This window comes from Nuphar pumila, chromosome 8 (assembly GCF_984573655.1).
Source record: "Nuphar pumila chromosome 8, dmNupPumi1.hap1.1, whole genome shotgun sequence".
Taxonomy (NCBI): Eukaryota; Viridiplantae; Streptophyta; class Magnoliopsida; order Nymphaeales; family Nymphaeaceae; genus Nuphar; species Nuphar pumila.
Window position 1 is genome coordinate 28,740,078 of NC_143256.1, and position 23,839 is coordinate 28,763,916.

The window sequence follows — 23,839 nt, forward strand, 5'->3', positions numbered from 1 at the left end:
TCGAGATCAAACTCCTGTAGTAGTAGGACCCAACGAATCAATCTCGGTTTAGTGTCTTTCTTATTCAACAAATATTTCAATGCAGAATGGTCAGAATAGACAACCACCTTCGAACCGAGTAAATAGGACCTAAATTTGTCCAATGCAAAAACTACCGCAAGTAGTTCCTTCTCTGTCGTAGTATAATTCATCTGGGCATCAGACAGAGTTCTACTCGCATAGTAGATCACATAGGGTTTTCTATCAATGCGTTGTCCTAAAATGGCCCCCATAGCGTAATCAGATGCATCGCACATAATCTCAAATGGGAGAGTCCAATCTGGAGGTCTCAAAATAGGTGCAGTAATCAAGGCCTCTTTGAGAATCTCAAAGGCCTTCATACAATCCTCATCGAAAACAAAGGGCTGGTCTTTCTCCAATAACGTGCAAAGCGGTCGAGAGATTTTGCTGAAATCTTTTATGAACCGCCTGTAAAAACCCGCATGCCCTAAAAATGATCGAATCTGCCTCACAGAGGTGGGTGGAGTCAAACGGGAAATGGATTCCACCTTCACTCTGTCAACCTCAATACCACGCTTGGACACAATGTGTCCTAGCACAATCCCCTCCTGGACCATAAAATGGCTCTTTTCCCAACTCAGGACGAGATTGGTCTCCACACACCTACTCAGTACTCGAGCAAGTTTTTGGAGGCAATCTTCAAAAGAAGAGCCATACACTGAAAAGTCATCCATAAAAACTTCCATCACATCATCAATCATGTCCGAGAAGATAGCAAGCATGCACCTCTGAAAAGTAGCCGGGGCATTACAGAGCCCAAACGGCATACGCCTAAATGCGAAGGTGCCATAAGGACATGTAAACGTGGTCTTCTCCTGGTCGTCAGGATGAACAGCTACCTGATTGTATCCTGAATATCCATCTAGAAAGCAGTAGTAGCTCTGTCCTGCGAGTCTCTCTAAGATCTGATCAATGAATGGCAATGGGAAATGATCTTTCTTAGTTGCCACATTCAGCTTCCTATAATCGATGCAGACTCGCCATCCTGTAGTGGTCCTCATCGGAATTCTCTCACCCTTCTCGTTCTCAACCACAGTGAGTCCTGACTTCTTTGGCACAACCTGAATCGGACTGACCCACTGCTATCAGAAATAGGGTAAATGATTCCGGCATCCAACCACTTCACCACCTCTTTCTTCACCACTTCCTTCATGTTGGGATTTAGCCTTCTCTGCATATCCCTAAATGGCTTGACTTCCTCATCACAATGGATCCTATGCATGCAGAATGAAGGATCAATCCCCTTCAGATCAGCAACTCCCCAGCCAATCGCTGCATTGTGCTCCCGAAGAATAGTCAGCAATCTCTGTTCCTGCTCCTCAGTGAGCAAGGACGAGATGATCACAGGCAGAGTCTCATCATCTCCGAGGTATGCATACTTGAGTGAATCCGGTAAGGGTTTCAGCTCAAGTTTCGGAGGTGACTCGATCGAAGACTTGGCGGGGGTCTTCGCAAGCGGTGGAAGAGGCTCCCTGACCGCTCCCCAAGGTATTCTCTCTGACGACACTCTAGAGACATCTACACTATCTACACCGCTATTCTTCTCTATATGGTACAAATCTAAAGAATCCTCAGTAATGTACAACTCGGGCTGCTCCTCCACTAACTCCTGTGCAATGTCTACATGAAAGCAGTCCATGTCTCCTGTTGGTCCCATCGCGGCATTGAAAATATTCAGCTTGACCTTTCGATTGCCGAATGAGAGATCCATGGCTCCGGTCCTACAGTTGATGCACGCATTGGCAGTTGCCAAGAATGGTCTGCCTAAAATAATCAGAGTCTGGTGCTGGCTGTCTACTCCTTCCATATCAAGAATAATAAAATCGACTGGAAAATAAAAGTCATCCACCTTAACTAGCACGTCCTCCAAGACACCTCTCGGTACCTTGACAGAACGATCTGCCAGTTGAAGCGTAATCGGAGTCGATCTCATCTCTCCTAGCCCGAAAGAATCAAAGAAATACCCGGGCAGAATGTTCACACTTGCTCCAAGATCGAGCAATGCGCGTTCTATCCTGATGTTCCTTATAGTACACGCAATGATAGGGGCTCCAGGGTCTTTGAGCTTTGGTGGTGTCTGATGCTGAAGTACTGAACTCACCTGCTCTGTCAGATGGACCCTGTTAGGAACTCGCTCTCTAGATTTACGCTTCTGCGTACATAGTTCCTTCAGGAATTTGGCATATGCCGGCACCTGCTGAATAGCATCGAGCAAAGGTAGGTTGATCTGCACATGCTTGAAGATGTCAAGCATGTCCTGGATCTTCGCACCTTGCTTCCCTCTATAACCAGGAGACTCTAATGCTTTGGGATAGGGTGGTGGGGGAATATACTCTGTTGGTTCCTCCTCTTTGTGAGAAGGCTCACTCCTATCCTTCTTCTTCTTCTTCTTCTCTGAGGATGAAGATGATGAAGATGGTGAAGGTGATGATGGGGATGGGGATGATGATTGAGCCGACGTAGGTGAAACAATGGTCTCTGGCTCCTCTATCCTCTCTCTACTTTCTCGCTCTCTGCTCTCGACGTGATACTCACGTCCACTCCTCAAGGCCATAACTGATTTAGCCTGCTGCTGTGTCTCAGTATGAAATAGGCCTCCAGTCATCTGGTCCTTACCCTTCGGGTTCATGACAGCCTGACTCGGCAATGTACCCTCGGGTCTCCTACTAATAGCCTCAGCTAACTGTCCCATTTGCGACTCTAACTTCGCAATGGACTGCGTATGCGAGCTCAAAATCTGGCTACACTTCTCGAAGGTGTTCTGATTAGAGGTTTTCACCTCTTGGAATGCCTGGAGAAGTCTCTCCTCAAAAGATGTCTGCGGGGCAGACTCCTGCTGAATCGGGGGAGTGACAGAAGAAGAAGAAGACTGAGAATAGTTTGGTCTTTGAAATGTCTGAGTAAAAGATGGTTGCCGAACTGGCTGAGAGGATGTAGGCATCTGCATGGAAGACTGTGGATTCTTCCATGAAAAATTGGGATGGTTACGCCAACCCGGATTGTATGTCGATGAAAATGGGTTATTCGGCGGTCTGACGTAACTTTGAGCTGCCTGAACTTGTTCTTGAACAAATTCAGGGTACTGAGCTGCCGAAGGGCACTCAGTGATCTCGTGTGCCGGACTGGCACAAAGAGTACACACCTGCTGTGTAGTGGATGGTCCTGAAAGAAGCAGGTCCAGCTTCTGAGCAATCATGTCTACCTTGCACTGTAGTGCAGTAGATGGACCAACTTCAAGAACACCAGCTTTCTTCTGAATGCTGGGTGTGGCTCTATCAGATTGAGAGCTTGAAGCATGGTGGAGTGAATTCTCGGCCAATGTATCAAATAGCCTCCATGCTTCGTCCTCACTCTTCAGCATGAATGTCCCTCCACATGAAGAGTCGATCATCTGACGATTCTTGTCAGACAATCCATCATAGAAGCTCTGCACCAGTTGCCATTTCGGCACCTGATGATGGGGACATTTCCTGAGGAGATCCTTCATTCTCTCTCAGGTCTCATGAAAGCGCTCACCATCTAGCTCTGAGAAGCTAGTGATGGCTCTACGATATTGGTTCGTACGACCAATGGGAAAATATTTCCGAAGAAACTCCTGTTGCAATTGATCCCATGACTCTATTTCTACAGAATCTAAGGACTTTAGCCAATACTTGGCTTTGTCCTTCAATGAAAAGGGGAATAGAGTCAACCTTAAAGCATCATCATCAAAATTCTGTATCTTAACAGTAGAACAGATTTCGAGGAATTCATCTAAATGTCGGTAGGGATTCTCATGACTAAGGCCATAAAAGGATGGAAGCATCTGAATAATGCTGGCCTTAATCTCATAATGTGGCGCTCCTACATCGGGTCTCCGAATGCAGGATGCCTGAACATAGTCTGTGGGAATGAAGTATTCCCGCAGAGGGCGTGAAAGAACTGGGGGTGGAGGTGGAGGATCCATGTCAGCCATTGTTGCCGAACTTCGATGAGAATGTAAAATTCTCTCTGGGTTGTCAACAAATGGGTGTAATGGGGTTCCTAGACCTCGTCGACCCTGCATACACTGGTACTAAGACCAGATGTAAGCGAACGACCTAACTAAAAAATAAACTAACACAAAGACTAAAATGTAAATAAACAAATAACAGTAACTAAAAACAAACAGATATGCTATATAGCTATGTCAAAATTCTATACTAAATGATTAAGTAACAAAGTAAACTATTCTAAAATGCTAAAACAAATAAATACAGGAAATCACAAACTATGTTTTTCTAAAACCCACATGTCTAATCGCTCCTTGCAGAATGAATTTTAAGTGAATCCTAGAAAGAACAGAACGTGAATCCTATATTTACTAACTATGTTAATCCTATATTCACTTACTAATCCTACTAACTAAAAATAAAACGACTAATTAACTAACTAAAACAAATTAATAAATCAAACTCTAAGAAATAAAGTAATTAATTCGCCGTTCCCCGGCAACGGCACCAAAATTTGGTTGATATTTTGGAATGCTCTTTTTAAAACAATTATTTTCAATAAAACTTTGGAAAATTGTCAACCAAAAATTTAAAAACCGACTTTCCACAAAGTGGTAAGTACGGGTCGAATCCTCAGGGAACAGGAATTAAACACAATATTTCTATAAAATTTAATTTATTAATGACAAATGTCAACCTACAATTATAAAGTTAATACAACTACAAATAATCACTAAAAGAAAAGTAATCAAGCAATCAGTCTTCTGCTCCACGCCAAGGGTATTTCCGTCTTTTCGCCACTTAGAGAATCTTCTCACTTGGACAATAACCCTGGACAATAAATATGCTTTTCAACCTAAAAATGCAGAAAAATACAAAGTTAGTTTTCTATTTCCACAATGAAAACAATAACTAAAACTATTTTTTATTTTACGAAAATAACAAAACAAATGCTATTTATCAAGCAAAAATTAAATAAAATACTAAATTAATTCTAAAATTAACCAATTTAACTCTACTACTACTGTATGATGATGATGCAACTCCTAAAATGCAGAGATTATTGAAAACAAGTCTAAAATGCCGAAACTAAGAAAATTACGAAACTGCCCCTAACTAGTGTAAAATAGCATTCTGACAGGTTATCGGAAAACCACTGTTTGACAGAGCAAACGAGGTCCGATTTTCTCGAAATTTGTTCTGTTCTGCAACTGACAGATTGAACAAAACAACAGTTTTTACAGAATTGAAAAAAAGTATCTGGAACTCTAGATATAAGCGTTTCAAATCTGGGAAAAATCAGGATATCGCCAGTCCTGTAATTTAAAATCCAGAAAAAGCGGTTTTCGCAAAACGCTTAAAAATCAGACCAAATCAACTCCAAATGAGCTGAAATTTGGTCTGCAGTTAAATAACACGTCAATAAAGTGAATAGAAGAAAAAAAATTGGAAAACACAGAATTTTTGCATAGAAAATAATTCTGTTGCAACAGGTCAAAAATCTGGTTTTTATTTGAATGCACTATTCACTTTATGAACCTATGTAAACACTATCAAATGCAATCTACACCTAATGCAATCTAAATGACACTGTATAACAGTGTATATGCAGATGATAATTATGAATACACTAAATGCACGACAAGCAATTTATGACTAGAACTACGTTAACTAACAATGGAAATGCAACTATGCTAAATAATAAAATACAATCTAACTACTAAGTTAACTAATATCTAACTATCATTCAAACCACAACAAAACACATTTCACACATACTAAACAAATACGCTATACGTATACACACTTCTACACTAAAACTAAATTAGATAAATAAACTAATTAGTATAGAAATCAAAAGAAATAATACTAAATGAACTTACTTCACTAAAGAACGAAGGTTAAGGTTAGGGTTCACTCGGTTGACTTGACTATGATCCGTTTTGGCTTGAGTAGGTTCGGATTGGGTTTGGATGCACTCGGATGGGATTAGGTAGGCTCGATTTTGACTAGGTTGAAAGAGATAGGCTCGAGCTAAGGTTGACTCACTAATTGGGTTCGGTTTTGAGTTGCCTTAGTCAACTAGGTTCGGTTGACTTAGGTGGACTCGGTTTGACCTTAGCTAAGGTTGGGTTGGGTTTGGTTAAGGTTGACTCGACCTCGGGTTGGTCTTAACTTTGACTTAGACTAGGTTAGGGTTTGACTTAGTCTTGACTAGGGCTAGGTCTAGATCTTGGACTTAGGCTTATTAAGACTAGGTTGAACTCGGTTTAAGTTTGACTTAGTCAACTAGGTTCGAGTTGACTTAGGCTCAACTAAGTTGGACCCAACTTAGGGTTTGACTAGACTCGAAGGGGCTAGGGGTTGACTCGACTAGGTTTAGGTTTGGGCTCGGCTAGGTTTGGTTTCGGGTTTGACTTGATCAACTAGGTTCGAATAGGATAAGGTAAACTCGGTTGACTAAAACTAAGGTTGACTTGACTAGGCTCAAGTGGGTTGAACTAGGTTCGACTCGATCTAGGGGTTGACTAGGTTAGGTCTAGACTAAAGTAGTAACCTATTAATTCCTACAATTAATTCAAGGTTAACGATTTTAATGGAGAGGGTTGGAAAAGGAATATAATAATTACCAAATTCCAAACTTTGAAATGCTTTGGATTCTCAAAAATCGCCCCATTTAAAGAGGGGGTTACACTCCTTAATTGCTTTTAAAGCTCCTTTTGGAAAATGGAAAGGTCTAATATAGAAATCCATGATTTTTGCTTTTCACGATGGAATTGAATGCCTTTAATTCTTTATGAAAATCGTGGAGCCTAAATTAGAATTTTTATGTAAATTCAAAACACTTTCCAAAATGGAAGAGTAACTCCTTCTTTAATGCATATGCTAAATTCAAATCTCCATTAAATGCCTCACACGATTTTTGATGAACCTCCTATTTCCAAAAGATTTCCAAGTTTCAATTACTTTAATTATCTCCCTTCTCAAAAATCGCCAACTTCTAAAAATCCTATTTTTTAAATAAAAGAATTAAATTTATCTAGGGAATAAAAGGAACTAAATGAAAAAACGATTTCCTAGGAGTTAATGCTAACCTAATTCCCAAAACTTAACTTAAATAACCCCTAAAAACGGCTAAGACACTAAGCCCTAATACATTGAACCTAGACAACCTAATTACACCTACCTAACTCCATTAAAACTTACTAAAAAATTCGACCAAGAGCTCAAGGAGAGCTCTAATGGCTGCCGCCCCACCTTGGGGAAGAAGAAGAACCACACGAAAAAAAAATTTGTAAACTAGCAAAAAAAAAAACAATAAACGAAATAACCACTATTTTGATAAAACTAACTTAGAAAATAATTCAAATGACTCCTAATTACACAAAAGCTAACAAGAACAGCACTATGCTGGAATTGAAAACATGAGAGAAAACAAAAACTTGATTTTTGTAATTTTCTACTATAGTCTCAAAACACAAAAACGAAAAATGATTAATACAATTAATTAAACCAATCCTAAAACAATGAAATGACAAAGACCAATTTGTACTACTGTTAACATACAAAAACACAGCAAACTCCACGGTGTATCCACATCAACACAAACATTTAACCAAGATACAAAGATCGGCTAGAATATCTCTAGCCGATTTTTTTTTCTTTTTCAAAAAAACTAAAATCAAAACGAAACACCAACACAACCCACGACTTAGAATAAACTAAAATGACATTTCCTAATGAGATTTTCAACAACACAATACAAGACACATGCTGGACAAAACGAAAATATCAAAACAGAAAAATATTTTTGTAAAAATCAAAAATCGGCTAGAATAAGTCTAGCCGATTTTTGAATTTTTATTTTCAATTAAAATCAAATGCAACCCACACACAAAACCGACTAAGATGAATCAAAATGAACACTTTATTTATTGGATTTTCTGTAAAACAACACCAAGAACACTTATGACAAACTTGAAGAATCGGCTAGATGAAGATCTAGCCGATTTTTATAAAAAGGATGAAAAAGCAATAAAAACTCGATTCCAACGAATCAACCAAACACATAAACCTAATCTAACGTGCTGGTCTATGCACGGATGCTACTCTAAGGTTGAAACAAAAAAAAAACTAAGAAACATACAGAAAATAACAAAACAAAATCCACACACACAAATCGGTTTTATCTAGAAGAGAAGAAAGAAGAAGACCTACCTTTTGGAAGATCCGACGACCGGGGGGATGAAGAAGAGCGGACCGTTGCTGGAGATGGACGTCCTCTACAGTTCAAGGATGCTGTACTTCACCAAAAACGGCACCTATTGCAGCTGCTACACGTTGGAGATCCACCGATAATGGAATGTGAGCCGATTCGCGATCGGAGGGTGTAGAAAGCCGGATGGAGGTAGGGCCGGCTCACCTTGGTGATGTGTTGCGCACTCTCGCCCAAGGTTAATGGTCTCCACCTCTGCTACACCTGCAAAAATACAGAAAAATGGTGAAAAGACAGCAAGGAATAAGAAAGAAATGAAAAGAAACCAAAGAAAGCTTGAAAATATGCTTGATAATCAAGCATAGATCGGTCTTCAATGGCCAACACGTGGGGAAGATGGAGAGGAAGGAGCTGCTGCTGTAGAGTCACTGTAGGGGGCGTCCAAACACAGCCAAATGACGCCTAGGGTTTGCTGGAAACTATAATTTATACTTTTGATAGTTTTCAGAAACAAGGTTATAAAAAAATATTTTACTAGGCGCCACTTTCTGAGGGGTTTTCTGCAAAACTTTTTGAAATGGATCTGGATAGGCGTGTGGGTTGGGTTTTGGACTTTTAAAGAGTTGATCCAAGGTCCAATTAACCTAATTGGGTCGGATATGGATCCGATCCACCTCGAAATTCATGCCCAAACACTGAAATAGCCATAATTCTCTCATTTTAACTCCGATTTTTCTGAAATTCGAACCATAGCCCCTTACTATCAAAACACATCTAAACATGGGTTTAAAACCTTAAACTTGATACAAAATGCATGAAAAACTTGTTTACATGATGTGCATTTCATGCATCATCAAGGTTCATCTTTGGCGCATCCTCACACCATCCCTTTTTAAGGACTTGATAACGGGAGTTTTCAAGATTCCTTCCCTTCTATTGGTATAATCTGAGCGCATGGGCTCTCAGATTCGCACACTTTCCTGTGTCCCCACTGTCCCACCATAGACAGTCCAATTTCGGCTTGAGGTTAAGCCACCAATTTCAGCAAAGGGCAATTTCAAAAGTTAATTAGTCTCAGCAATGAGGCGCCCAAAATCAATCCCTTTTCAAACTTTAGGGACACCAATTTCCTTCCTTTTGTAAAACCCCTATCGAATTCATTGTGCGGAAATCCGAAGGTTCCATCACGGTCTCTTCTTTCGAGGATTCCGTTCATTTTTTACCCGATCAGGTTAAGGGTACAAACCTGAGCCTCCTTTGATGAGGTATTCCATTTTCTTCCCAATCAGGTTAAGGGTACAAACCTGAGCCTCCTTTGATGAGGTATTCCATTTTCTGCCCAATCAGGTTAAGGGTATAAACCTGGGCTTCATTCTGATGAAGTATTCCATTTTTTTGCCCAATCAGGATAAGGGTATAAACCTGAGCCTCCTTTGATGATGTATTCAATTTTCCACCCAATCAGGTCAAGGGTACAAACCTGAGCCTCCTTAGATGAGGTATTTCATTTTCAACCCGGTCAGGTCAAGGGTTAATCCTGAGCTTCGTTCCATACGAGGTATTTCCCGTCTCATCCAGGTTAAGGGCAAAACCTGAATCTCACTTCTTTTTGAAGTAAAATTTTCTCCTTATTCTCCATTTCATATCTATCATCATCACTTGAACTAACTCTTTCATACCCAGTTAGATTCATCTAACTGGGGCATTTTTATAATCCAAATTTGGTGTGTTTTCTTTGCCACTAAGCTCGGCTTACAACCGGCTTAGTAGCAAAGCGGGGCATCTGTAAACACCCCAAATTTTCACCCTCATCCAGTGTTTGTCCATTTCATATGTAATTGCATATCACTGCATACATTTTTGCATATCATTTCATCGCATTGCATAGCATTGCATGTCATTACATGTCATTACATCTCATTTTCGAGATCCAGCACTCCTGTTTTCAAAACATTCAATCCAGATTTGAGTTTTAAAACTTTTCTTTCAAAAACAATTTTAAAACCTGGGTTTTTATTCAACATTCTGTCATTTTCCAACCTCCGGGACCTTATATTTTGAAATACTTTCTTAGAAAACGATCTGGATTCATTTCAAACTCAATTTCAATTGATTTTAATTCTCAGATGAGGCCCATTTAGGTGGTGTCGCTTCTGGATTCCTTCACTTATCAAAAATCTCAAAAATCTTAGAGTCCTAATTGGATCAGGACTCTTTTTCCAGAGTCTTAGTCGGATCAAAACTCTACTTTTCACTACCTTTTTACCTGTCTTTGAAGAAAACCTTTTAAAATCTTCTGTTTTGGCCAAAATCTCAGAGTCCTGGTTGGATCAAAACTCTTCTTCAAGAGTCCAGTCGGATCAGGACTCTTTTTCGGAGTTTCAATTGGATTGGGACTCTAATCTTTTACAACTATTTTATCTATTTTCAATCAAATCTTTTAAAATCTTTCAAAATGAGTCAGAAATTCAGAGTTTTAGTCAAAACAGAACTCTGTTCAGAGAGCCCTAGTTGGATCAGGACTTTGATCCTGATTTCAAATTTTGAAATAATCTTTCAAAAATCTTTTCATCTGCCAAAACTATTACACTTTTATCAAAGAATTTCAAAATTCTGAGGTTTTATCTCAGAGTCCTGATCAAATCAGGACTCTACCCCAGAGTCCTGATCGAAGTAGGACTCTATCCAAAATTGATTTTCTCACTTCATTTTCACTGGTTTTCAAAAGCTTTACCCAAATTTCATCATTTGCTTATCAAAAAAACAAAATTCTTAGAGTTTTGATTGAATCAAAACTCTTTCTTAGAGTCCTAATCAGATCAGGACTCTGAACCAAAATTCAATTTCATCATGTTTTTAACTGTTTTTCAAAATTCTCTCATTTGTTTTCTCAGAAAATCCAAAAATCTGAGAGTCCTAGTTTAATCAGGACTTTGTCCTCAGAGTCTCAGTTGAATCAGAACTCTGTTTTATTTCAATATTTGTTATTGTTTTCACTGTTTTGACAAGTTCTTTCATTTGTTTTCAGAAAATACCAAAAAAAATCTAGAGTTTTAGTCCGATCAGGACCCTGTCCCGGAGTCCTAGTCCAGTCAGGAGTCTGTTTTGAAGTCTGTTTAATTTCCATTTTAAATCTTCTCTGTTTGTTTTAAAAAATTAGGTCATTTTATAGAGTCCAGTTAATCCAGAACTCTATTTCAGAGTCCTGGTCGAGTTAGAAGTCTAACCCTGACTGTATTTTTTGACTTGTTTCACCTTTTTCGATGAAATCTTTTCAAAAATTTCTTTGTTTGGCTTTTAAAAAACAAAATCACAGAGTCCTAAGAGTTCAGGACTCTAATTCGGGGTTCCAGTTCGCTTGAGACCCTATTTTCAAAGATCTTGAATTTCAAATACTGATTTTAACCCCTTTTCAAAGCCATTTTCAGTGTTTATTTCAAAATTCTTCAAAACTCGATGTGGGCCCACTCAGTTGGCACCATATCTAGAGGAGTTCTGACTCGGTTAGAACCCTATGCCATTTCAAAATTTCTAATTTTAAGTTTACTTTTGAAAATCCTTTTGAAAACTCCTTCAATTTCAAGTTTTAAAATCGCTTTTTGAAAAAACTCAAGTAGGGCCCACTCGGGGTGGCGCCATATTCGAGTAAGTCAGGGCTAGACTAGGGTTAGTCAGTATTTTGGTTAGTGTTAGGGGTTTAGAAGAGTCAAAATTCATTTTAAAAACTCATTTTGAAGTTTAGTTTTTAAAACTAGTGTTTTTAAAGGTTTTTAAAAGGTGTTTTAAAACTCAAATGTTAAAAATGCCAAGTGGCATTACATTTGGGGATTTTTTAGAATTAGCTAGGGGTTAATTAGGCATTATTTAGGATAATTTAGGCTAGGGGTATATAGGTAATCCTCTACAAAAATCGCCCCCTTGGGAGAGTCCAAAATTTCCAAAATTGTGATTTTTAAAAACCTAAAAAAATTACAATAAATAGGGGACCTAAAGGGGGTCAAAAGGGGGTCTTTTCTCTCTCAAATTTTCGTAGGTTCTCTCTCCTCTCCAGCATCTCCACCTTCCTCCATTGCAGCTGCAAGCACCAAGGTAATATTTTTAATATTTTTTTAGTTTTATTCAATACTTTTTCATGTTTTAAATCAATTTTAGCCATTGGTGCCATCCCCTTCATGGATTAAACCATGAATTCAAGTCCAAGAACCTCAAGAGAGGTTCAAGAAAGTGATCTAACTCTGTTTCATGGTGTTTACAGGGATTCTAATCCATTAGAATCGATTTTAGCATTATTTTTTGCATTATTAACCAATAAAACATGTGATTTACCCTTGTAATGGGTTAAATCTATGTTTTAAAGGTAATATTGAATTCCAGTCATTGATTCCCTGCTTCTATTTTATTTTCATGGTTTATACATGTTTGTTTTACGTTCTATAGCATAGAAATAATTTTTATTTACTGTTTTATGGTTTATTTTATTGTTTTCATTAGTTAATGCATATTTTCTCAAGTTTCTTAGATTTCTGTGTGTTTTTTAGTTTAGAACAGAAAAGAGCATGCTGTTTCGGATTGAAATATGTGCTGTTAATTTCTGATTTTTTTATATGTGATGCATGCATATGTTATTGATCTACTGTAAAAAAAAATCAGAGTTTTTTTATTTCGGGAACCTTGTCAAAAAAATCAGACATCAAATCGGGTTTTTAAAACTTTAAAATCGTTGTTAAAATCAAGAGGGTAACTTGCTGTGATGATATTTTTCTAATCTTATATCCGATTTTAGATCTGTAAAGTGACATGGATTCATGTTGATTAGATATATCTACTGTGAAATTTTCAGAATTTTTTATTACTGTTTATTATTTTTCCTTTGTCGGAGACTCTGATTTTCAATTTAAAACTCGTTAGGGTTTACCAAAACCCTAATCAGACTTGTGTTGTTTATAAATCCCAAACTACAGATCCGATTCATGATCTGTAAAAAGTGAGTATTGTTATTTTTCTGTCAGCTGTTTACTGTTAAAATCTAAGATATTTTGAATGAGTTGTGCTATTTATACCGGAATTTTCAATTGAAAGTATCAGTCAGGACCAAAGTTAAAATCAATATATTCAAGTCCGGATTGTCGGATGGGTATCTCCCTGGTTTTAAAAGCTTTTCATATCTGTAAAAAGGAAAAGTTTTGTTTTCCTGTCTATTTGGTTTCTGTAAAATTTCATAGATTTTCATGGAGGTTTGACCCCTGGTTCGGGTCTTGGACTGAGACTGGTTGGTGAGCTAGGTCAAAAATAGTATATTTTTAGGGTTTAATGCAATTTTCGGATTAATTTAATGCCAAAAAGATATTTTTATAATTCTAATCTAATATTAGGGTTATAACAAGTGCAGGTACCAATTTTAAGGATTTTTAGAATCCGTTTGATGCTTGAATGGCTTGAATTGCAAAACAGGGCACCCGAAGAATTCCAAAACACTGCAAAAATCACAAAATTTGTGATATTCTTGGATTTTCGTATATAAGCATATATTTTTAGGGTTTAATCATATTCATAATCATATTAGGATGCTTTAGGTTTAATTTGATGCTCATTTGATTTCATTTAGTGCATAAAACCTAAGTTTTTACCAAAATATTTTCTAAAAACCCTGATTTCAAGGCCATAGTCTTGCTATCAGGGGCAATTTGGTCATTTGACCTCAATTTTGAAATTCCTAACCCTAATTTTCATATTTTTAATCATGTCATAGCATATTTAGTTTGATTTATTCTCATTTGTATTTCAAAACTTGCATTTTATCAAATATATTTCTAAAAACCCTAATTTCAAGGCCATAGTCTTGTTATTAGGGGTATTTTGGTCATTTTGACCCCAATTTCGAAATTTCATATCTTATCTTCCTTATTTATTCAATTTTATTTCATACTTTATCATTTTGATTTAATGGAATCATGGCAAAAAGGCTTATATCTAGCAAAATCCAGTAATTTCTAGATATTACTGGATAAATCTAGAAAAGCCAACATATCATCACTAACAAAGTTTTCTAGTTTTGCAGGTACATTGAAGACTTTATTTTTCATGTATTTAAATTTCAATAGTGATGTAAACTAAATTAAACTTTGGAATAAGAATTTACATTTCCTGCTTAGCTTAGGCAGCATTGCATATAGTTTATTTTTTTAAATAATGTTAATGTGTGATGGATGATGATTTATGCATATTCAAACTCACTATGGTCTATACGAATGGCACATACACTAGCTTTTATGAAGTTTATAAACTTGGTGGAATTCGTATTTATGGCCATAGTCAGAATATGAATGATACCCAGATTTATGATCTTCACATTAGCCACATTCAGCCTACACTCTTAGGCTAACTTCAAAATGCACTGCATTTCTCAAAAATACAAAAAGTATTTCTCAATTCCTCAAATCCATATTCATTCATTTCATGTATTTGCCAATTCCAATTCAAATCTCAATTCAAAGAAGTTCATTTTCTCAAAATTTTCTAAGTCATACTAAAAAAATCGATTTTATCAAAATATGGATTTGCCAATGATATTTCAAGTATTTCCCAAGTTTCAAATTCGATTTTTCTAAGTTATATTTTCAATTTCAAAGTTTGAATTCAAAGAAATCAAAATTTCTAAAGTTATTTCACATTTCTCAAAATCGATTTTCACAAAACCTCTAGATTCTTCAGAAATCGATTTTCACTTTCTCAGATACAATATCTCAATCATGATTCACGATTTTCAAAGGGTTTATTTTCCAAATATTTTCCAATCTTTGAAGCAAACATCATGTTTTCAAATGTGCATTTTCAGAAAATTCATAGCACATGCCTGATTCTATGTGCATTTAGAAATTAGAATATGATTTAGACAAGTTGAATAGAGCATAGCAGTAGATTGATCCTTGGTTCGATTACCCCTGTTAAAGGTGGCAGGAACGGTCGAACCTCGTACTGACAGGCGAGTCCCATTCTATGGAATTTTCCCGCATTTTAAAACGGAGGCGAGTTATTTTCAAAATCTTTTTCAAAGGTCAGTTTGATTTGCAAAAGTAAAAATTTTGCGATGAAAACAGTCATCCATTGGTCACTGTGCCCACTGATTTCACAATGACAGTGCTTCAGCCACTGTTATACGAATACCTACTTACAGCTCCAGCCCCTTACCACATCTCTTATCTCACTAGCTATTGTACATGCCCTTTACATATATATACATATATATGTCTGTATATATGGATATACATATATATATGTATGTATGTATATATATATATATATATATATATATATATATATATATGTGTCATTTACCATCTTTCCACCATGTATATCTGGGCATATAAGCATTTTTTTCATTAATCTCCATATGACATGTGTAGTTTTCCTCTATCTTCATACTAACCAGTTGTTTTGCAAAGAATATATGGAAAATGTCATTTCTTGGGAATTGTATTTTTCAAATGTTGTAATAAATTAGGTCTTAATGAGAATTTATATTTCCAGCTTTTAGATAGAATGAATGAGCATTATAAATGTTATAAATTGTTTGTTTTCATGTTTTTTGCCTTTATTTTCTCAAAATCTCACAATGGTGAAACACGAATGGCACGTGCACCATTTCGTAAGAGGTAATTAATCCTAAGTTGATGATTTACATCAATGGTCATAGTCAGGATGTAAACAAAACTTAGGATTTTTATCTTTTATAAAATAACACTGGATCCACACTGAATCCTCTTCAAAAATCATCATATTTTCTTTAAATATTTTCCTCTTTTATCAGAGTTTAGTCTAAAATTAATTCAATATATATATCAATGGTCATAGTCAGGATATATTGAGAAGTTAATTTTATTTTAAACTCTATAAAAGCACCAAAATATATTTTTGTTCTTCACTTGAATTTAAATATGATTTTTATATAATACATTCAATGACCATAGTCAGGAATGTATTATATCTTCAATCCTATTTACATTCATTTAAATAATGAAGTATGATTTTCAAATCCAATTTCAAAATTATTTAAATCCATTCATCATATAGGATAGAATTGCATCATATTTTCAAAATTCTTTTTCAAAAATCCAAGTGATCTTGAATATCTTTTCTTCAAATTTCTATTTTCATCAATTCTATCTCATTTTCAGAGTCCAATTTGACTTTGAAAATTCAAATTCATTTCATATTCCAAACTATAATCAAATTCAAAGTTCAATTTAACTCTGAAATTCTTGATTCATTTTTCTGAATTTCAAATTTAAGCTTCAAATTCGAAGTCCAAATTGACTTTGAAATTCATTTGTATATTCAAAATTCAATGCTCAAGTTCATTGTCAAGATTCAAATTCAAATTCAAATTCAATATCTCAAAATTCCATTTTCAAAGTTCAATTTAACTTTGAAACTTCTGATTCATCTTCTTATTTCAAATTCAAAATCAAGTTTATTTTTTTATCCTCAAAATCCAAGTCTTGAGATTGGTTCTAAAACTCAAGATTCAAGTCATTTTTCTAAGTTTTAAATTCAATCTGGGTTTTCAGAAACCCAGATCCATCTTCAAAGTCCTATTTTTCAAAGTCCAAATCCTAAGTTAGATCAACTTGGATCCAGATTTTCAAGTACAATTCTATTTTGGATCTCATACTTCATATCCAAATTCCATTTTAGGATCGAGAACCCAATTTCACCTTGGATCTCAGACTTCATATCCAAATCCATTTTAGGATCCAGAACCCAGTTCCACTTTGGATCTCATACTTCAGATCCAAAATCCATCTTAGGATCCAGAGTCCAACTCTATCTTGGATCTCAGATTTCATATCCTAAATCCATTTTAAGATCCAAAATCCATTTTTAGGATTCAGAATCCAATTCCATCTTGGATTCCAGATCCTGGATCCAATCCTATTTAGGATCTAGAATCCAAATTCCATTCCCAACTCTAAATTTCAAATCCAATTTCATTTTCAGATCTCATCTGAACTTCCTAAATCCACTTTATTTCTAAATACCATTTGGATTTCTCAAGACCATCATGATTTCAAATTTTATATTCAAATTTCATTACAAGTTTTATCTCTTCTCCTAAAAGTCTATTTTCTGACTTTGGAATTTCTTTCCTTTTTCCTTTTTATCTCATCTTTAAACCATTCTTTCCAATTCAAAAGAGCTATTTTCCCAACTCTGATCATTTCAAAGACTTAGAACTTCTCTGATCTATCTCAAGTTCTAAGTTAGATTCTACCATTCAAAAATCATTTCTTCACTGCATTATCAAGCACTTGGAGATCTTTCAAATCATTTTTTTCAAAAAGAGCATGCATCCCTGCATTACACAAGCATGATTCTTTGTGCATTTAGACTTAAAATAAATCCTTAGATAATATTTAGGCAAAGCAAAAGGCATAAATTCGATCCTTGGTTCGATTACCCCTGGTAAAGGAGCCAGGAACGGTCGAACCTCGTACCGACGAGCGAATCCCGTCTCTCCATTTTCCCGCAAACATTTTCAAAACGGAGGCGAGTAATTTTCTAAATATTTTTCAAATCAAGGTCAAGTGAGACCCCGCAAAAGAGTTCCTCTTCTCTCTTCTTTCCTTTCTTTTCTCTTCTCTCTCCTTTTTCTGTCTTTTATTTTTCTCCCTTCAAAAAGGAGGAAAATAGAGGTTAGAAAAGGAAGAGAGAGAGAAACCACAAGAGAGGAAAAATTTTGCGATGATCACACCAACATGAGCATTGGATTCAAAAGGAAGTCCTAGTCGGAACTTAGAACTTCAAATGAAAATAATAGAGGAAAAACCCAAGCTGGGACTCGGATCTTCAGAAAATAAAAAATAAAAGAGAAACTCGAGTTTTGAAAACTTGAATTTCTAAAGAAATGATTGGTTTCCAACATGAGCATTGGATTCAAAAGGAAGTCTTAGTCGGAACTTAGAACTTCAAATGAAAATAATAGAGGAAAAACTCGAGCTGGGACTCGGATCTTCAGAAAATAAAAGATAAAAGAGAAACCTGAGTTTTGAAAACTCGAATTTCTTAAGAAATGATTGGTTTCCAACATGAGCATTGGATTCAAAAGGAGAAGCCTGAGTCGAAACTCAGGTTTTTGACGGAAAGTTTGATTGAGTTTTGAAAATTTTGCCAGTACGAGGACCAGACCTAGGATTGAGAATGACCATTTCAAGGACTGAATTATTTGTATGTGATTTGATTGCCCCTTTATCTTGACTGTGGAGGAAATAAAATTTGAAAAGAACTGTCGAGGGGAGATAGAAATTGATGGAATAATTGACAAAAGAGAAGAATCAAGGAAACTTTATGGGAATTATCTTTATAACAGAATTTTCACAGGTATTGTTGCTCCTATGAGTGGTTTCAGGATTATCCCTTATCCTGAATGGGAAGGGGAATTAATAAAAGGCTTGATAAAGAATCGAAAGAATCGACAAAATTTTGAAAAAGAAAATAAAACTGATAAAATTGGATAAAGAAAAAGACTTGGCAGAGATTAATGAAGCTTTAAAAGAGGAAGAAAGACATTCAGGGCTATCCCTTATCCTGAAGCAAGAAAGACCTCGTAGGTTTATCCCTTAACTTGAAGGGAGGCAAAGAAGGAAAAAGAAATACATCATGGGAATGAGGCATCAAGTTTATCCCTTAACCTGAAAGGGAAATTTTTGAAATAAGAATGAATAAATAAAATTTTAACAAAATTTGATATAGATGAATAAAACTGATAAGATTGAAAGAGGATTTGATAAGCGAAAAATTGATACAAGTTTTAAGAAAAAGAGTTTGATCCTGCCTGTATGTGAGATCTTTAAAATGAGAGAAGAATATGAGAAAATCATTTTTGGAAAGAAAGATTAACCGTGAGAGCTGATCTTTGAAAGGGGACCATTCACGAGAGATCATCATGAGGGTTAATTTTTTGAAGCAATGATTTGAAAACCAATTTTTAGAAAATATGATCAACGCGAGGGTTGATCTTTGAATGCAATGATTCGAAATCAATTTTTAGAAAAATATGATCAACACAAGGGTTGATCTTTAAATGCAATGATTCAAAATCAATTTTTAGAAAAATATAATCAACACAATGGTTGATCTTTGAATGTAATGATTCGAAATCAATTTTTTGACAAATATGATCAACACAAGGGTTGATCTTTGAATGTAATGATTCGAAATCAATTTTTTAGAAAATATGATCAACACGAGGGTTGATTTTTTTTAATGCAATGATTTGAAATCAATTTTTTAGAAAATATGATCAACACAAGAGTTGATTTTTGAATGCAATGGTTCAAAACCAATTTTTAGAAAATATGATCAACACAAGGGTTGATTTTTGAATGCAATGGTTCGAAACCAATTTTTAGAAAATATGATCAACACAAGGGTTGATCTTTGAATGTAATGATTCGAAATCAATTTTTAGAAAATATGATCAACACAAGGGTTGATCTTTGAATATAATGATTCGAAATCAATTTTTAGAAAATATGATCAACACAAGGGTTGATCTTTGAATGTAATGATTTGAAATCGATTTTTAGAAAATGTGATCAACACGAGGGTTGATCTTTGAATGTAATGATTCGAAATCAATTTTTAGAAAATATGATCAACACAAGGGTTGATCTTTGAATGTAATGATTTAAAATCGATTTTTAGAAAATGTGATCAACACGGGGGTTGATTTTTGAATGCAATGGTTTGAAAACCAATTTTTTAGAAAATATGATCGACACAAGGGTTGATCTTTGAGTGTAATGATTCGAAATCAATTTTTAGAAAATATGATCAACACAAGGGTTGATCTTTGAATGTAATGATTCGAAATCAATTTTTAGAAAATATGATCAACACAAGGGTTGATCTTTGAATGTAATGATTTGAAATCGATTTTTAGAAAATGTGATCAACACGGGGGTTGATTTTTTAATGCAATGGTTCGAAAACCAATTTTTTAGAAAATATGATCAACACAAGGGTTGATCTTTGAGTGTAATGATTCGAAATCAATTTTTAGAAAATATGATCAACACAAGGGTTAATCTTTGAATGTAATGATTCAAAAACAATTTTTAGAAAATATGATCAACACAAGGGTTGATTTTTGAATGTAATGGTTCGAAACCAATTTTTAGAAAATATGATCAACACAGGGGTTGATCTTTGAATGTAATGATTTGAAATCAATTTTTGGAAAATATGATCAACACAAAGGTTGATCTTTGAAAAAGGTTGGACTAAAATATGAAAAAATTTCATGATGTTTGAAAGACCCTCATAGGTAATATCATTTCTCTCATGAATGATGTCAGGATTGTCCTGTATTTTGAAAAAGAAAAAGGAATTTAATGCCCCAGTATGGCAAAAAGAAAGAAGTATTGAATATCAAAGATAAAAAGAGAATTGACATTTCATTGATAAGCAAAAGTTGATAACAAAACTGAATATTTACAAGTATTTAACTAAAGAGTCATGAAAGACTGGGCTGACTTGCCCCTATAAAGTAACTGTCAAAAAGTGATGAAAGCGAAAAACTCTAGGTATTCTCAACTCTCCGAGTGGTCTGGAAATGGTTCAGTCGGAACCGCAGGCTGCTCCTCTCCTTCCTTTGGCACCAGAAGATCTTTGTCAATGTAGTCTTGCACAATATTTTTGAGGACGAAGCAGCGCTCCGTGTCATGCGCCCTTGCTCGATGAAACCTGCAAAAGTGATCTTTCCATTTCCCCTTGGTGACAGAGGGATCATCTTGCTTTGGGAGTTTGATCATCTCTTTTGCGAGCAGGTATTGTAGAACTTCTTTGATTGGCTGACCTAGAGGGGTAAGCTTGCGATCATAACCCCAACCCTCATGCTTTGCTTTCTTCGGCTTGCTTGACTTCTGCTGAGTGTTGACCCCTGCCTGGTAGCTGGACTGAGCTTGCACGTTTAGGAGATCTGGATGCCTTTCTTCTTCGTTTTTGACAAAGAGATTTTTATCAAGGCAGTCTTGAACTATATTCTTGAAGTCAAAGCAATGGTTAGTGTCATGCCCTGTTGCTTGATGGTACCCACAGAATTGGTCTATATATTTTCCCATGATTGTGGAAGGGCTGGCGGCTTTTGGGAGCCTGAGTAATCCGCTAGACAACATGTATTCGAGAATTTTGTCGAGCGGCACATCTACAGGAGTAAAATCTCGACTCTTGCTCTAATCCTTGCGCCTCGGTCTTTCCTGCTTCTTGCCCTTTTGCTGAGGACTGTATTGAAGAAGTCTGTCATGGTTTTCACAACATTTCCCAATCTGGCTTTTATATTCTCCCAAGTTGCTGCCCTGTTTGCCTTGATTGCTGCCCCTGCTGGCTTTAGAATTTTCTGCATTGATATTGCTGCGTTTATTCATGGGGAAGGTGACAGGTGCCTTTCCTTCGGTGGGAGCTTTTCCGCAACTGGCTTCAGCTTGCTCGGATAATATCTCAACCATGATTTGGAAATCTCCAAGTGTTCTGAGATGAATTTGATAATGGAGTGAAGAAATGATTCCTAAATGGTAGAATCTAACTTAGAACTTGAGATAGATCAGAGAAATTCTAAGTCTTTTTGAAATAATCAGAGTTTGGAAGAATAAATCTTTGAATTTGAAAAGAATGAAGATGAGATAAAAAGGGGAAGAAGGAAATCTCAAAGTCATGAATGGACTTTGAGTTTATAATTTTGAATTGAATGTAATTTGAATTTCATTTATAAAGTTTTGAAATCAAAATAAGATTTGAGGAATCAAAAATAGAATTAAGAAATAGAATTGGTTTTTGGAGTTTTGAGAATCAAGATAAACTTGGATTTTGGAATGAGATGGAATTGGATTTAAAAAGTTAGATTTGGGAATAGAATTTGATTTGAAATTTGGAATTCAAGATGGAATTTGAATTTAAAAGTTTGGATCCTAAATGGAGTTTGAAATCCAAGATGAGATTGAATTCTGGATCTAAATGGGAATTGGATCTGAAATCCGAGATCTAATGTGAAATTGGATTCTGGATCCTAAAATGGGTTTTTGGATCTGAATCTGAGATAAAAGATGGAATTTGATTCTGGATCCTAAATGGAATTTAGACCTAAAGTCTAAGATCCAAGGTGAAATTGGATTCTGGATCCTAAAAATGGAATTGGATCTGAATTCTGAGATCCAAAGTGAAATTGGATTCTGGATCCTAAAATAGAATTGGATCTAAAGTCTACGATCCAAAAAGTGGAGTTTGAACTTGGAAATCTGGATCCAAGTTGGGATTAAGACCTAACTTGAAGATAAGAAAACAAACTTGATTTTGAATTTGAAATCAGAAGATGAATCAAAGGTTTCAAAGTTGAACTTTGAAAGATGAAATTTTGAGATATCTGAATTGATTTTGAATTTGAATTTGAATTTTGAAAATGAATCTTGGAATTTCAAAGTGGATTTGAGAATGGAATTTCGAATATACACGTGAATTTCAAAATTGGATTTTTTGTATTTGAAGCTTGAATTTGGAATTTAGAGAATGAATCAAGAATTTCAAAGTTAAATTGAACTTTGAATTTGATTTCAAAGTCAAAATTTGGACTTTGAAGATGAGATAGAATTGATGAATTGAAATAGAAATTGAAAAAAAGATATTCACAATCACTTGGGTTTTTAAAAGGGAATTTTGAAAATATGATGCAATTCTATCCTAAATAATGAATAAATTTTAAAAGATTTGAAATTGGATTTGAAAATCTTATTTCATTCTTTAAATGAATTAAAATAAGATTAATGATATAATACACTCCTGACTATGGTCATTTGAATGTATTATATAATAATCATATCTAAATTCAAATGAAGAATAAAATACATTTTGGTGCTTTTATAGAGTTTAAAATGAAATTAATTCTCAATATATCCTGACTATGGCTATTGATATACGTAATGAATTAATTTTAAATCAAACTCTGATAAAAGAAGAAAATATTTGAAAATATGATGATTTTTGAAGAGGATCCAGTGTGGATCGAGTGTTATTTCATAAAAGATAAAAATACAAAGTTTTGTTTACATCCTGACTATGGCCATTGATGTAAATCATCAACTTTGGACTAATTACCTCTTACGAAATGGTGCATGTGCCATTCGTGTTTTACCATTGTGAGATTTTGGAAAATAAAAAAAAGCATGTAAATAAGCAATTTATGATATTTATAATGCTCATTCATTCTGTCTAAAACAGGAAATGTCGATTCTCATTAAGATCTAACTATTACAATACATAAAATTGAATTTACAACTCCCAATGATGATATCTTCCACATATTCCCTGCAAAGCATTTGATTAGTAGAAGAAATAGAAAGAAATTGCACATATCATATAAATGTCAAAAGTATTTATTTATGATGGAAAGATGGGAAATGATACATATATATACACTTATATATGTATGTATAGGTATGTAGGTAGTGGAGCTAGGGTATGATGGTGGAAGTGTCAATATTGCAGCAATGTATGAAAGCACAGGATGTTGTTAAGTGCTGAAAGGTGCAATTGCTGTATGCAG